The following is a 15,202-nucleotide window of genomic DNA, read 5'->3' as shown; positions in this document are numbered from 1 at the left end:
CCCTGAGCCGTCCAGCACAACGGATATATACCTGCTACTCACCTACACACGAAACGCACAGCAGGCTGGACAGAATACTAGTGTCAAGGTTCCCTAGAGTTTTGGACATCGTGGGGACACACCTAGCAAATTTCCAGTCCGATCACTTCCCGGTCAGATGTCTGGTGAAGTGGGATGGCCTGTGCGGAAGGCTAGGTCCTGGAGAATGTCCGGTGATATCCTGGCGGACCCGGCCGGACAGGAGGCATTGCCCCCAGTGCTGTCGAAGTACATGATCTTTAACTTGAGAGCAAAGGCTAGTGGCGCTGTGGGATGGGAGGCTTTGAATGTAGTGTTGAGGGGCACATGTATGGGATTGACATGTGGAGTTCCCTGACGGCTCCACCAGGAACTCCATGGGGTAGAAGAGGCCCTGGCCTCATTGCAGGTGATAAGACAGCCATGCCCAGATAAATACACTCTTCAGCAATATAGACAATGCCTGCATGGAGAGGGCGATGAGACCGGACGTCTACTAGCATGGATACTACATGGAGAGCAGGGTGTGCCCCAGCCGGGTTTTATCAAGCGTCCTCGGCGACAATAGTGCAGGGGCTTCTGCAGGTGTTAATGGAGACGCGAGAGAACGGCGGACTGCCACCATCGACGAGGGAGGAGGAAAGATGCGTGTTTCTCAAACCGGGTGGAAATGAATCGGACCCTGCAGTCCACCGACCGGTCACCATGAATAATGTGGATATGAAAGTGCTGTGTGAACTATGGGCTACTCACCTGGTGCCCTATATGGCACAGCTGGTGCACAAGGATCAGCGTGGATTAATTCACTGGCATTAATCTGCGGCACTTAGACCATATACTACATGAGGTGAAGGGTTGGGATGAAGAGTTCGCCCTGGTATCGATTGCCCTAGAAGAGGCTCTATACAGTGGATTTGGGCTGGTAACACACCGTTACTATGCGGGCATTACTACCATGTGCTTTTTCTGCGCATTTTTTACTTCGGATTGACCATTACTACCCATGCCGCTACATAGCATGCTTTTACCTTGCAAAGACTTTTACTACGCATTACTGTACTTTGCAAATGTCATCAAAACAAGTATTATTTTAATTTTTTAATAGTGCCTTCGTATTATTTAGAAAAATGTTTAAATATTACCATTAATTTATCTATGATGACATTTGCAAAGTAAAGTAATGCGTTTAGGTTTTGGGGTACTGGGCAAATTTAAGGGGTCAGGGTGGGTTAGGATTTTGGGGTGTAGGGGAAAATTTTAGGGTTCAGGGTGCTTTTAGGTTTGGGGTGCAGGGGTAATTCTAAGGATCAGGGTGGGTTAGGGTTTTGGGGTGTAGGAGTATTTTTTAGGGTTCAGGGTGCGTTTAAGGTTTTGGGGTGCTGGGGTATTTTTGGGGTTCAGGGTGTGTTTAGGTTTTGGGGTGCAGAGGTAATTTTAATGGTCAGGGTGGGGTTTTGCGGTGTAGGGGGTAATTTTAGGGTTCATTTGGGCTACTTATTGGAGGTACTGAAGGCCATAAGAATAGGGCCGCAGTTTCGTCACTGGGTCAAACTGCTCTATATGAGCCCCAGTGCCAGGGTAGGTGTAGGTCAAAGTTGCTTTGGGGCATAGACGTTGGGGCAGGGAACACGGCAGGGATGACCGTGGTCACCACTACTATTCACCTTGGAGATAGAACTGCTGGAGGTCTGGATGAGGCAGAAGCTTGCGAATTGGAGAATCCGCTTGGGTGGTGTCACACATGTGATCTCATTATATACGGATGATGCTTTTTATTATATAGCCTCTCCCTGCGTGGCACTGCGTTGAGTTTTGGGAACTGTCGTGCCTGCACCTTAATCATGCCAAGTCCCTGCTTTTACCCCTAGCTAATCTGGTCACCAAGCCATTGGACCACCTCCCATGCTTTGGCCTGTAATGGGAACTGGCACACTTCTGCTATTTGGGCATACAAGTGGAACACCCGGACGAACAGCTACTGCACATTAACATTGACCGAGTCATTGCCGCACTGTGGATGTCAGTGGCCTTTTGTCTCACTGATGGGCAGACTGGTGGTGTCCAAGATTGTGGTGTTGCCCCGCTGCCTGATGTATTACAAAATTCACTCTGCCATATTCCCAAGGTGGTTTTCAAATGGTAAACTCAGCACTCTTCTGCTTACTTGGGCGGGTCGCCACAGCAGAGTCGCCCAGCGGTACGAGGAGGGAGGGCTGGAGGTACCAAGATTAGATTTGTACTATTACACTGCACACTTGCAATATGTGGCCTGGTGGCTAGACCAGGGCATAGCTGGGAGAAACATTTATTGGTGGGACTGGTACCTGAGGACCGATTGCCTGTGGCCTTGATGGAGGGAGGGGGGTGTCACGGAGGACAGACCTTATATAGTGTGACATTCTGCACACATTTGGCAACTATAGGTGGAATAAATCCCGAAACACGCCCCTTTTCACTGGGAACTCCCTGTATGGATACTAACCCTAGTACAGCAGATGATGTTCATATGTCATATGTCCTTTCAGGTGTGGAGGGAAGTTGGGTTTGAGGTAATGGGGGATCTATACCCTGGTGAGACTTTTATAACATACAAACAGGCTTGTGGGGACTTTGTGTTGGGACAGGGGCACTACATACACTCTGCTGGCTTGACTAAAATAGTTAAAATAACGTGACCGGAGTACCCTGCTGCCCCGCAGGCCACACACACACAGGATATATTATATTGTCCTGTTGTTCAGACGGCTTCTGATAACTCATTTGTACAGAGCAATGAGGTAGGGCCCAACTGGCCCCTGCCCAGAGCACCAGCAGCAATATGCTGTCATTGCCTATGCCTGACCTGTAAGTTGAAATGGCAGAACTCTACTGTAGGAGAGTAGAATCTGCTTCACATGGGTACCCGCACTTTTTGTTGGTGTTTCACTGTTTTTCGACTTTAGTCTGGCTGGGACCCCTGACCACCCTTTTCGGAGTTCCCCCAGATACCTTACTGGACACTCTTGTGCTGACCCAGAGGCCTGCCTCCTTAGCAAGCTCCCTGGTCTCACTGTGTTTACTGTCCACTAGGTGTTGACGCAGCTCTGCAGTGCAAGTGCACTCTCAGTATCAGATGACACAACCCAGTAACATCCTCTTTGTAAGAATCGGTGCCTTACTGGAGGGATCGAGAGCATCCGCCCAAGACTGGCTTGAGAGTCTCCGGCTGTCCCTTAATCTCATGTGATACTTTTCTGAGGTGAACCCAAATTTGGTGGCAAGTAAGGCTTTTTTGGAGGAATACCTCATCTGTTCTCCTATTTCTAGTATGAGCAGGTTGTCCCTACCCACGGTAGGCAAGTGTTTACAGAGACTCGCCCCCCAATGCTCCTCTGAGACCCTGCTCATTCTTAAGGCGTCCTCATAGACTGAGAACGACTTATCAATTTAATCACCCACCGCATATCTAGGCAGCAGATCTTTGGGACTCTGGGCCTTTTTGCCTCCGTTACACGCTGTGGGATCGCTGTCACCGTTATTGCTGGATTCGGTTTGCTTTTCTTTGAAGCCTAAGGCTCCTGCGTTGAGTGAGTCGCGCCAGAGCCACTTTCTCCTCCATCTGCAGCGGGATTTCGCTGTCTGCTCTTCTGTCCACCAGCCCCTCTGCGGACAGACCACAGTGGGATGCACTGGTTCCAGCCCTGACAATGGGCTTCATTCCTTGGCACAGTTGTCCTCCTCCTCCAAGTGCTGAAGATCAGGACCTGTGCCCAGTTCCTCCCGCTGCCGTTCCATACCCTCCTCATCATCCTGGTTCTCTGCTGTTGCCAGGACCTCTGAGCCTTCTGGCGCTCCAGCTCCCGGTGCCCTTCTTGGTTGGAAGCCCCTTTGCTTAGAACTCCTTGAGCTCTGCCACGGTGTAGCTTTCCAGGCTGAAGAGCTTGAATTCCTGCAGGTCTGGTCACAGGCACGGACAGTCATGTAGCATGAGAGTAAATATCGGAAAAGCAAAAGGGCCAATCAAGAAGGATTTAAAAACATGGGGGCAGATTTATGAGGCCCTTGCGCCTCATTTACGCCGCCGTTGCATCACTTTTGTGACGCAGCGGCGGCGCAAATCCTGTGCCATGGTGCGGGGTATTCATAACGTGACGCATCTGGGAGATGCGTCACGTTGTGAAGCTCTGCGCCACATATAGGCGTTCCGGCGCGTGGGGGGGCGTTCCGGCGCAGGAACGCCTCCTAAAAGTGACTGAGTGAAATCTACAAGATTTCACTCAGTCACTGTTGAGCCCATGCTGCGTCAAAACCCTGCGCCTGCTTGAAGCAGGCGTAAGGATTGACGCAGCATTGTGCAGATAGGGCCCCCCAGAGCATTGCTGGAGCTGCGTCGCGCTTGCGACGCAACTCCAGCAATGCACCACTTTTACGGCACAGATGCGTGACGCATCTGTGCCGTTTTTGCCCCATGGTGCGCCGCATTATAAATGCGGCGCATCCATGATGGCGGAGCTGGGGCGCAAAATAACTGGCGCATCCCTGCTGATATGCAGGGATGCGTCAGTTATTATAAATATGCCCCATGGTTCATCATAGTATCAAATGATTTACACCGGGATTTTAGTGTTAAACACATCAATCCAATTCAAAACGTTACTCGGCAGCATTGTAGCATCCATAAAAGAAATTTATGAACAGAAAATGATAAAAACATTTGACATCAGCTGGTGTTCAAAGCACCAACAATCATCATTACACATCATGACGGGCGTCAGGCTTTCGAGGTTTGAAAGTTTGCAGGGCTCGCGACTGCGCCATGCTGGGTTAGGCCTCCCCTCTTGTGTTTGAGTTTCGGGTGGCAAACAGTACCTAGCCATATGCAAACCAGTCTTGACCCTGTTGCTTGTGGGAACAGTCCAGCCCGAACTGCCAAGCCAGGTCCTCCCAGGACCGGAAACGAGCATCCTGGGACCGGTTTCAGGGCATCACCCTTCATCAGCAAGGCTAGCTTGAATCCAGTGGTGTGGTGAGCACGGGACCCACGTCTGGGCATACCCTTCCCACTTAGGGTGACATATGCAAAAGATACATTGGAGGCATGCACCAAAAGAGAAAAAAATGCTGCAGGGTGCCCAAAAAGGAAACGGCGGGCCTCCGCACGGAGCAACAGCATGCCTGGTGTCCAGGAATAGGTGCCGCGGGTCGGGACATGGCCCGCGGCAGTGAGGCGGGAGGTGCCGCAGGCTGTGACCCGGCCCATGTTGTAGCAGTTCACATTTCCTGTTGATTGGCAACCCAGCACAAATCATCTCCCTCTGCCATTAATTCATGCACTGACCCCCTTGGCAGCGACCTGCTTATACATCTCTTTTCACTAAACAGGGGAACCGCGTTGGCTATTTTATCCTCAAACTACAGGCACCAGACCTCCTGATTGAAGTAATACTGGAGCGGCTCACTGACTGTAAGCCTACTTCCTGTCACACCCACAACTGGAATATAGACCTAGACAATTACAAATGTGAGCGGTGTAATTTTGCATTAAATAAGGACGCTCCCTCCCAGCAAGGAATACAGATATCCCAGACCCCCCTTGCTGTGAGGACGGAGAGAAAATATACAGGGAGGGCGTTTTCAAGAATTACTAAACACGTTGGGGCTGATTCACAGAACTAATCAGAGACAAAATCCTAAACTTGCTGCTTTTGGTATTCACAGAAGGCATTTAGTAGTAGTAAAGTTAGGATTTTGTCATAAGTTAAACTTAAGTTAGACATAAGTGTGTCTTAAGTTTTGGTCATAAAACCAAATCTTAACTTAAGACAAAATTTTAACTTGAGACAAAATCCTAGCTTTACAACTACTAAATGCCTTCTGTGAATACCAAAAGTAGTAAGTTTAGGATTTTGTCTCAGATTCGTTCTGTGAATTGGCCCCAACGTCCCTAATCAAAACAAGCACGAGTTCACCGATTTTATGGCTTAACATAAACCTAATATTGCATCTCTTACGGAGACCTGGCCCGATAACTCCTCGGGCCCGGACATTGAAACTTAGTACAAGAGGACTAGACACAGAATTAGCTGTCTCACCCGCCGTAGGTAATTAATTAATCTGCTAAAAAAACAAGCATTGGCATAGCCAATAGGTCTCTCCTTTGGGACCTTATAAGTGTTTAGTTATCCAGCAAAATATCCTAGGTGCAACAACATCAAGTGTTGCATGGCTAAACACTTATAAGGTCCCAAAGGCGAGACCTATTGGCTATGCCAAAGCTTTTTTTCAGTTGCCATGACATGTGAGTGATGCACATGCTACACACATGCGGGTGACCGAGCTCCTGGAATTTTAAAGATATACAGAACCCTATTGAGGCAAAGAATCTGGTCCGGTGTGAGACAACACCAGGAAAGGATAGTGATGATACTGGAAACACACTTGCTGCCACAGGAAGATGAGAAAATACGAACCAAATGGGGATGGAGGGGGAGAGGTAGGCTATGGTACTCTAGCTTTACCTCTTCAGCACATAGAGTATTGATATGGGTGCATGCCAGTGTTCCCCTTAAGGTGCACTCTGAGCTGAAGGCGGCAGATGGCTGATATGTGGGTGTAGTGGGGGATATAGATAGTAAACCCACAGTACTACTAAACACGTATGCTCCGAACGTAGACCCATCTGATTTCTTTAAGGCATTGACACAGATCTTAACACCCTGTGCCCACTACGATATCATATGGATGGGTGACTGCAATTTTGTGTTAGACGCCTCAATAGTTCCAGGTCCACTGCTAGACTGTTAGGCCGATCCTTTTGGGCAATACTGGAGGGAATGGACACGCTTAACCTCCTGGAATTATGGAGGACACAGCAAGGCACAATAAGGGTTTATTCTCCTCTACACTGGACCTTTTCTAGGATAGATTATGTATTCACCCACCAGGAACAAGTGGCTCAATTTGGCATGGCCCAGTACCTGGACCAAACCCTATCGAACCGCGCAAAGCTTAAGGAGGAATGTCAAGACCAGGTGTATGTGGCACCAGTGGCGTACACAACTCAGGGCATTGTTCGATCAGGTGTTTTGGGAAGAAATCAGGAGACGCTGTGGCAGTACTTTGCCATCAACACAGGGAGTGTGGCATCGGCTGGGATACTCTGGGAGGCATTCAAGGTGACCGTACGGGGGAACGACCTACAGGGTGCGTAAATCCCTAGGACATACAGTTATGAAATTGGAACAGCAGATAGCAGACATTGACAGGCAAGCACCGTACACTCCTGAGGTATGGGAATACAACACGGATTGCAGGGGGAACTAGATGAGGCCCAGGGCCCAGTTGGGAAGCAAGATTATAAATTATGCACAGAAATGCAACATGGACAATCAATCAATCAGGGAATTGTACGCTCGCTACTCACCCATGAGGGTCTCAAGGCGCTGGAGGGGGGCGGGGGCACAGATCTGTTTTGTCAAAAAGCCAGGTCTTGAGGGTCTTCCTGAAGGTGTTCAGGGAGGGGGCGCGTCTGATGTCGGTCGGGAGCTCGTTCCAGGTCTTGAGGGTCTTCCTGAAGGTGTTCAGAGAGGGGGCGCGTCTGATGTCGGTCGAGAGCTCGTTCCAGGTCTTGAGGGTCTTCCTGAAGGTGTTCAGGGAGGGGGGCGCGTCTGATGTCGGTCGAGAGCTCGTTCCAGGTCTTGAGGGTCTTCCTGAAGGTGTTCAGGGAGGGGGCGCGTCTGATGTCAGTCGGGAGCTCGTTCCAGGTCTTGAGAGTCTTCCTGAAGGTGTTCAGGGAGGGGGCGCGTCTGATGTCTGCCGGTAGGAACAGGAAGACCACACAGGCTGACTCTTGGCTTGGTTAGTTAACAGGGAGAAGGTTGGTAATGCTGTAGTGTCTGTTAGATGCAAATGAGGTGAGCCTGATTACACAAGAGGATATCCTGGCCCGATTTGCAGAATTTTATACAGCACTCTGCAAAAACAGGTCAGGATGATGAGGCTCGCATAGCGACCATTTTAGACTAGGCACACCTCCCTAGAATTGATGAGTACGCAAGAACTTTACTGAACACACCGCTTGATGAAACGGATATAGGATGGGCCATTAAACCCATGAACACAGGAAAGACGCCAGGTACCGCTGGGCTTAGTGTTGAGTTTTACCAGTCCTATGTGGATTTATTGTGGGCACCGCTGCTGGCTATGTACACGGAGGCCTTTGAGACGGACGTATTACTGGCATCATTTAGGGCGGTTAACATTGTAATCCTGTCTAAGCCCGGTAGAGACCCCACCCACTCTGAATAATACTGCCCTTTATAGATGATACATGTAGACTCAAAACATTTGGGGGAAATATTGGCGCAAAGGCTCTCAAAAATTGCAGAGGGGTCACGTATGGATAAGAGTTTTGGGGAAGCCGTACCACCACTAATACCATCCTTAAGGCATTTCCTATAATGAAGCACGCTCTGAGGGGGGAGTAGCCCTGTTTGATGGTCAATTTGGATGAACACAAGGCCTTCAACTCTGTTAACTGGACATTTATGCACCATGTGCTCCACCTATGCACCTGGTGGGCAGATTACCTGAGACGGGTGAAATTACTATATACGGACAGCAGGGTGAATGTGAGGGTGGGCCACAGAGGCTATCGGAGTGGGGGATCCGTCTGGGGTGCCCCCTCTCACCGCTGATGTTCCCCATCGTGATTGAGCCATTGACTCAACTTATGTTTTGGGCACAAGGATGGCTGTGAACATGGTGGGATGCAAGTGAGAGATCGTTTTGCTTATGCTGATGACATTCTGCTGACACTAAGGAACCGAATAGACTCATAGGGTGGGGTATACTACACACTGATGGAAGTGGGGGTGCACTCGGGGTTCTGGCTGAACGCAGATTAGTTGGTACTCCACCCTACATGGGTTGATGTGACTCCATATAAAAGTGCAAACACCGGTCCAATATCTGGGGGTATGTCTCACTAGACCTACACCTCAAATGTGGGTGCACTTTTGTAAGGCCTAGAAGGAAGTGGGCTAAAATGGTTGTGATTCCCGATGTCCCTCAAGGACATATAACCGTAAGCAAAATGATCCTGGTACCCCAAGCACTACATGTGCTGCGCGCGTGCCCTTGCGTTAGTCACAATCTTGCTCTTGCATACTGCATAAGGTACTTAGATTATATCATACTGGGGACATGGAATGGCAGGGGTCAGTCTGGAGGTACTGAAGCTTCCATGGGGCTGCAGAGGGCTACAAGCTTCCATGGGGCCGCACAGGGCCACAAGCTTCCATGGGGCCGTGGAGGGCCACGAGCTTCCATGGGGCTGCGAGTGCCAGAAGCTTCCATGGGGCTGCGGAGAGCCAGAAGCTTCCATGGGGCCGCGGAGGGCCACAAGCTTCCATGGGGCCGCGGAGGGCCACGAGCTTCCATGGGGCCGCGGAGGGCCATGAGCTTCCATGGGGCCGCGGAGGGCCGCGAGCTTCCATGGGGCGGCAGAGGGCCACGAGCCCTCCATGGGGCGGTGGAGGGCCACGAGCTTCCATGGGGCCGCGGAGGGCCACAAGCTTCCATGGGGCCGTGGAGGGCCACAAGCTTCCATGGGGAAGCAGAGGGCCACAAGCTTCCATGGGCTTCCATGGGGCCGCGGAGGGCCACGAACTTCCATGGGGCGGCAGAGGGCCACGAGCTTCCATGGGGCGGTGGAGGGCCACGAGCTTCCATGGGGCCGCGGAGGGCCAAAAGCTTCCATGGGGCTGCAGAGGGCCACCAACTTCAATGGGGCTGCGGAGGGCCACAAGCTTCCATGGGGCTGCGGAGGGCCAAAAGCTTCCATGGGGCTTCAAAGGGCCACAAGCTTCCATGGGGCTGCGGAGCGCCACAAGCTTCCATGTTCAGGGTATACTACTGGGCGGCACTCAATAACGTGGTTCCAGGGGGGGAAGCTCATCCTGTTCCGGGATGCTGGCTCGCCTGACCCGTCCCTGGAGGCTTTTGGCACTACCTCTGGTGACGTGTTGGAGTGGGGCAACTTTACCTGAACACATTTGTACATTATTAGAGATTTGGGAGTGTACAGTGAGACGGGAAATGAGGAGTGTATGTGCATGCAAGAGCTGGCTCCCTGGTGTACTGCGATTAGTCCTCAGGCACAGAGAGGGAGACACCCCACAATTCTTGGGGGACTTATACGACGATGGTAGGATGGTGGGTTATGCTGACTTTTCCATTAGATGTCGCACGTAACTGCTTTCTTGTTTATGGGGGTTTGGTGGCGGCCACCTGGAAGGGCTGGGAAGGGTTTCCACAAGAATCGAAGACACATGTCCTGAACCAGACATTACCAGACATGGGGGGGAGAGCGCAAACGTACTACACGCCTATATGCCCCGCACTGATAGCACAGAGCCACTCGTATAACGACACTGAAAACACAATGGGAAGGCGATGTGGGTGAGGAGCTGAGTGAGCGTGAATGGGCCTCCGTGTGTGGCAATTGCAGAAGGGTGACTTGTAATGCACTTTTGAAGTTGATTCGTTAAAAGTGTGTGCACAGCGTTTGCATCACGCCGCAGTGGCTGCACAGGGTAAACAAGGGCATTGCCCCAGATGTCGATCGACTACTGGGACCTATATTCATATGTTGTGGACATTCCCAGGTGTGGGGTCTAAACACACTAAATCTGCTGATAAGGTGTTGTAACTAGGTCCAGCTGTGACAAAGTAATGCATAGCATTAAGATGAATGACTAAACAACTACCCACGCGGAAACCATGACTGAAGGAACTAGTGAGATGGGAGCTGGAGGAATGCGGGTTGAGACATAGATTAGTGTAGAGCGGGGCTGACCAAGGGGTAGAATAAAATGGCACCTGGTGAAGGTTCACCTGCAGCAGGAACCTGAGGAACCTGTTGTGGAACAGGAAGTGGACCCTGAAGAGGACTGATGTGTGTATATGTCTGGGGGTTTACAGGGGTGTGATAGCTCGGAGACAACGCCTCGATGTGTAATGTCTACAGCCTATTTACATTGCCTGCGTGCCTTATACAGGTTTTTAGCTAACTATATCTGTGGGGACTCCCCTCTCTCTCTCTCTGGATTTGTGGGGAGGGGGGTGGAGAGGATGGGGAGTGTTACTAAACTGCTTTGTTATTTACTTGCAAAAACTAATAAATGAAGTATAAGGAAAAAAAAGAAAGTGAATCATAGGATGCTGGAAGCAGAATAAACAATGCTATATAGTAAAGGGAACATCTATTGACAACTCGGATAGTGATATTTTTCTGATGGATACTTCTAACTGCAGATTCCTCACCGTTGGAATATTCCCAGGCACCAGACTGAATCCAGAAGCTTCTATAACAGTGATCCTATGCGCCCCTAGTCGCATTAGATGCTTCTGCATTGGCCTTGTTCCATCCCAGAAACAATGGAGCCAAGCCCGCATATAAGCAGCACCCCTGCGCGCCAATATCAGTTTCTTTCTTTTCACACAGATCTGGACCTCTGCTCCCTTTTTACGTCTCGCCTAGCGTTGCAGCACGAACGTGCTGCCATCGCTTTGCGAGGCATGCAGTATCCACTATAGTGTGGAAGCTTCGTTGAAGCTCCGCCCACTATCCGGCCCATCTTCTTCATTGGCTTAGGTTATAAATGCTGCCTTCCGATTGGTTTTGAGCTTGTTAGTCCCTCCCCATGACAGCCATGTCAGTCATTTGTATCCTTCCATGGCTACTGACCCCTTCACTGCACAGACTACTTTCCTCCAGTCCCTCCCTACCTCCCCCTCCCTCAGTCCGTGACTACTTGTGGCCCAGCCCCCTCCCACGCACTTCCAGTCATGCGCATGTTTTCTCACGCCCGCCCACACTCCATTTCCCGTGTGCCCTTAAACTACGTTCCTCAGCTTCACTTTTTCCTGTTCTGTGCACGTCTGCTGTCAGCTGCAGATTCGGTTTCTCTACTGATTGGAGTCCGTGTACAAACACACAAAATCCTGTTTAATAATCGATATGAGTACGAGCTGTTAATTCTGTAGCAGCTCATTAGCCTGCACGACTGGGTGAAAAGGGGGCGGAGAGTGAAAGCTGTAGTTCATTACAACACAGACTACATTTCCCGTGTGCCCTTTAGCTACGTTCCCCGGCTTCACTTCTTCCTGTTGTGTGCCGTGATCTGCTGTCAGCTGCACCATGGCGGAAATACAAGAGCAGGTAAAGCTTGTTCTGTACTGGTATGGGTAGAAGAGTTTCTGTGTTACTTAGTTGCTCTGTTGCTATTGCCTGTATGAGCTGTCTCTTGCAATATTTTTGTTTTCATTACCCTAAATTTGTATGTTTATTTGGACGGTCGCGGTACCGTCTTGTAGTGAACGTATTTAATTATTTTATGTGAAACCTTGCTACTTCGGTACTGGTGTCTTTTGCACTGCAAACTTCCTTGCACTGTGAGATATCCTGGATGCCCTTGGTCTCGTCTGCACTCATTGTCGGGTCTCAGATATCCCTTCCCGCTTCATGACCTGCCTCGCCGCGAGCCACCGCCGCAAGCGTTCCCGGGCGTGCAGGCCGAACACCGCCCAGCCATAGGCTCTTCACAACCCCCTGTATAGGCCGTCAAGCAAAGACAGGAGAGCAATTGCACGCTGCCATTACTAATTTTACTTACAGTACCCCCGAAAGAAATCAACAGCATTAGAGGTGACCAACAATTCTAGGACAACTTCACCAACTGAGAGTGATACCAAACTGCAGCCCCTGGTTTCTGATACTGTTCCTGAGACACACGGGCCATTTCCGATGACTGGATAGCCTATCCGTTTCCCGTATTCCAAGCGTCTCGCTTTGAATCCTCTTTCGAACAACATCAAATACTATTTTTTTCAACCACACAACCATGGCAACAGGAGAGAAGAAACCTGAAACAGAAGCAACAAGAACACAATCGACACCTTCCTCTTCATCCAATCAAAGCAAGCCTGCACCTGTAAAGCCTAATTATGCTTTGAAGTTTACAATAGCAGGACACACCAAAGCAGTATCCTCTGTCAAATTCAGTCCAAACGGAGAATGGTTAGCAAGTTCATCTGCTGAGAAGCTTATCAACATTTGAAGGGAAATTTGAGAATACTATATCTGGTCATAAATTGGGAACTCTCTGATGTTGCTTGGTCATCTGATTCCAACCTTCTTTAGTCTGCTTCTGATGACGAGACGCTAAAGATCTAGGACGTCAGTTCGGGAAAATGCTTAAAGACCCGGAAGGGTCACAGTAACTACCTTTCAACCCCCAGTCTAAGCTCATTGTGTCAGGTTTGATGAAAGTGCTAGAATTTGGTATGTGAAGACTGGAAAGTGCCTTAAGACCCTACCTGCACACTCCGAGCCAGTGTCTGCTGTCCATTTTAATCGCGATGGCTCCTTAATAGTTTCAAGTAGCTATGATGGTCTTTGCCGAATTTGGGACACTGCGTCTGGCCTGTGCTTAAAAACGTTGATTGGTGACGACAGCCCCCAAGTGTCTTTTGTGAAATTCTCTCCAAACGGCAAATATATTCTAGCAGCAACATTAGACAATACTTTAAAACTTTGGGACTACAGCAAAGGAAACTGCCTGAAAACCTACACTTTTCACAAGAACGAAAAATATTGCATATTTGCTAACTTCTCTGTAACTGGCGGCAAGTGGATTGTTTCTGGTTCAGAAGACAACTTGGTTTACATGTGGAATCTCCAGACTAAGGAAATTTTACAGAAGCTACAGGGGCATACAGATGTTGTAATCTCAACTGCATGTCACCCAACAGAAAACATAATTGCATCAGCCGCTCTATTGAACGACAAAACCATCAAGCTATGGAAAAGTGACTGCTAAAATACTTCACAAACTACTTTTGGAGAACTGCAACTGATGGAAGACAACCTGTTGTGCAAAAGACGCCTTGTGCAAAATCTGAAGGTTTTTCAGGTGCACTTCTGATCTGAAATTGATCAAATCTTGAGCTTGAGAAAATAAAATAAATATTCGAAGGACGTCTGGGAGAGTCTTTAGAACATCTTAATGGGTGAAGCTCAGACCTGAAGATGTGAGCCGCCTTCATTTTCTTCCTCCCATTCTTCAAACCGTAGAAGTGTTTGAGGAAATGGTGTTATTGTGGGTGCGCTTACTGTACTCTGAATGGAAGCACAACCTGCAGGTGAAGTTTCCATGGCTTGCATCAGTTACGTTGACAGTCGACCACCGTCTTACCTTTGGTGTAGGTATGAACCCTTTTGGGAGGATGAATCTAAAGTCATCTGTGGAATTAGACATGGACACTCTGAAAAAAGACTGTTTACCATGTTGTGCAATCGAAGTAGTACCAAAAATATCAGGAAATGAGTACTTGTTCAACATAGTTTGATCTTGTAAGAAGATCAATTGAACGCCATTACCTGGCAGTTTTTACTTTTGCTTTCTTTTTGTGACCAAATAAAACCAATAATGTAATTTCAGTCTTCAATCAGTGGAAAACTGCCTTCCAGTTAAGATCTGCTTTTTACCCGTCTGTATATTGCTTACATTTATTGCAGTGTGTGCAAATAGATGCAGCCCTAAAACATTTTACATTAAACAATACCTGCTTTGTTTAGAAAAAAAAATATATATATCCTAGATAAGCTTCCTATTCTATTAGAGAAGCATCTATCACAATTGCTTGGGTTGGCAGGCCTTGGTAAAAGGGAACTCCCTTTAAGAGATTGTGTCTCTTGCACCACCCCTTGAGGAGTTGTTTAACTTGCATTGTAAGATTCACATTGTCTTCCAAAATGTCTTTTTATTAGGAGCAGTTGTCCTCCAGGCACTGTTGCACGGCCTCATGTGGAGAAACGCATTGGGGTCTAGGAAGGTACATGATGTCTTGGACCCCGGTAGCAATCAAATCTAATGTGCTGCTGGTTGTGGCGTTTGCAGCAACCAGTGACATTTCTGAAAAATGGCTCGTATCCTTTCCTCCAATGTGGCTTGAACATCTAAATGACAAGGAACGAAACATGAGGCTTGAGTGGCCTGGAAGGGGAAGATGTCCTCAGTGTGCTGTAATCTGCACTGTTACACGCTGAAGCCCTTTAGCACTTCAATGGCCGTGGTTTTTAGCTAGGACACAAATGCACATTGAGTAACGAGGGTCTTATGTCCTGATGGTGGTCTGTAAG

General features: G+C 49.0%; 1 protein-coding gene and 1 pseudogene across 1 annotated transcript in view; both read left to right on the top strand.

Annotated features, from left to right (window-relative positions):
• LOC146863610 (uncharacterized) overlaps positions 1-15,202 on the top strand; it is a 221,331-nt gene that overhangs the window by 45,277 nt on the left and 160,852 nt on the right. The gene's annotated exons all lie outside the window — the stretch shown is intronic.
• LOC146863611 (WD repeat-containing protein 5 pseudogene) lies at positions 12,903-13,880 on the top strand (annotated as a pseudogene).

The sequence above is a fragment of the Triturus cristatus genome, chromosome 2_1, assembly GCF_964204655.1.
Source record: "Triturus cristatus chromosome 2_1, aTriCri1.1, whole genome shotgun sequence".
NCBI classification, from domain to species: Eukaryota; Metazoa; Chordata; class Amphibia; order Caudata; family Salamandridae; genus Triturus; species Triturus cristatus.
The sequence above is the reverse complement of the archived record's forward strand: the minus strand, read 5'-3'. Positions and strand labels throughout refer to the sequence as shown.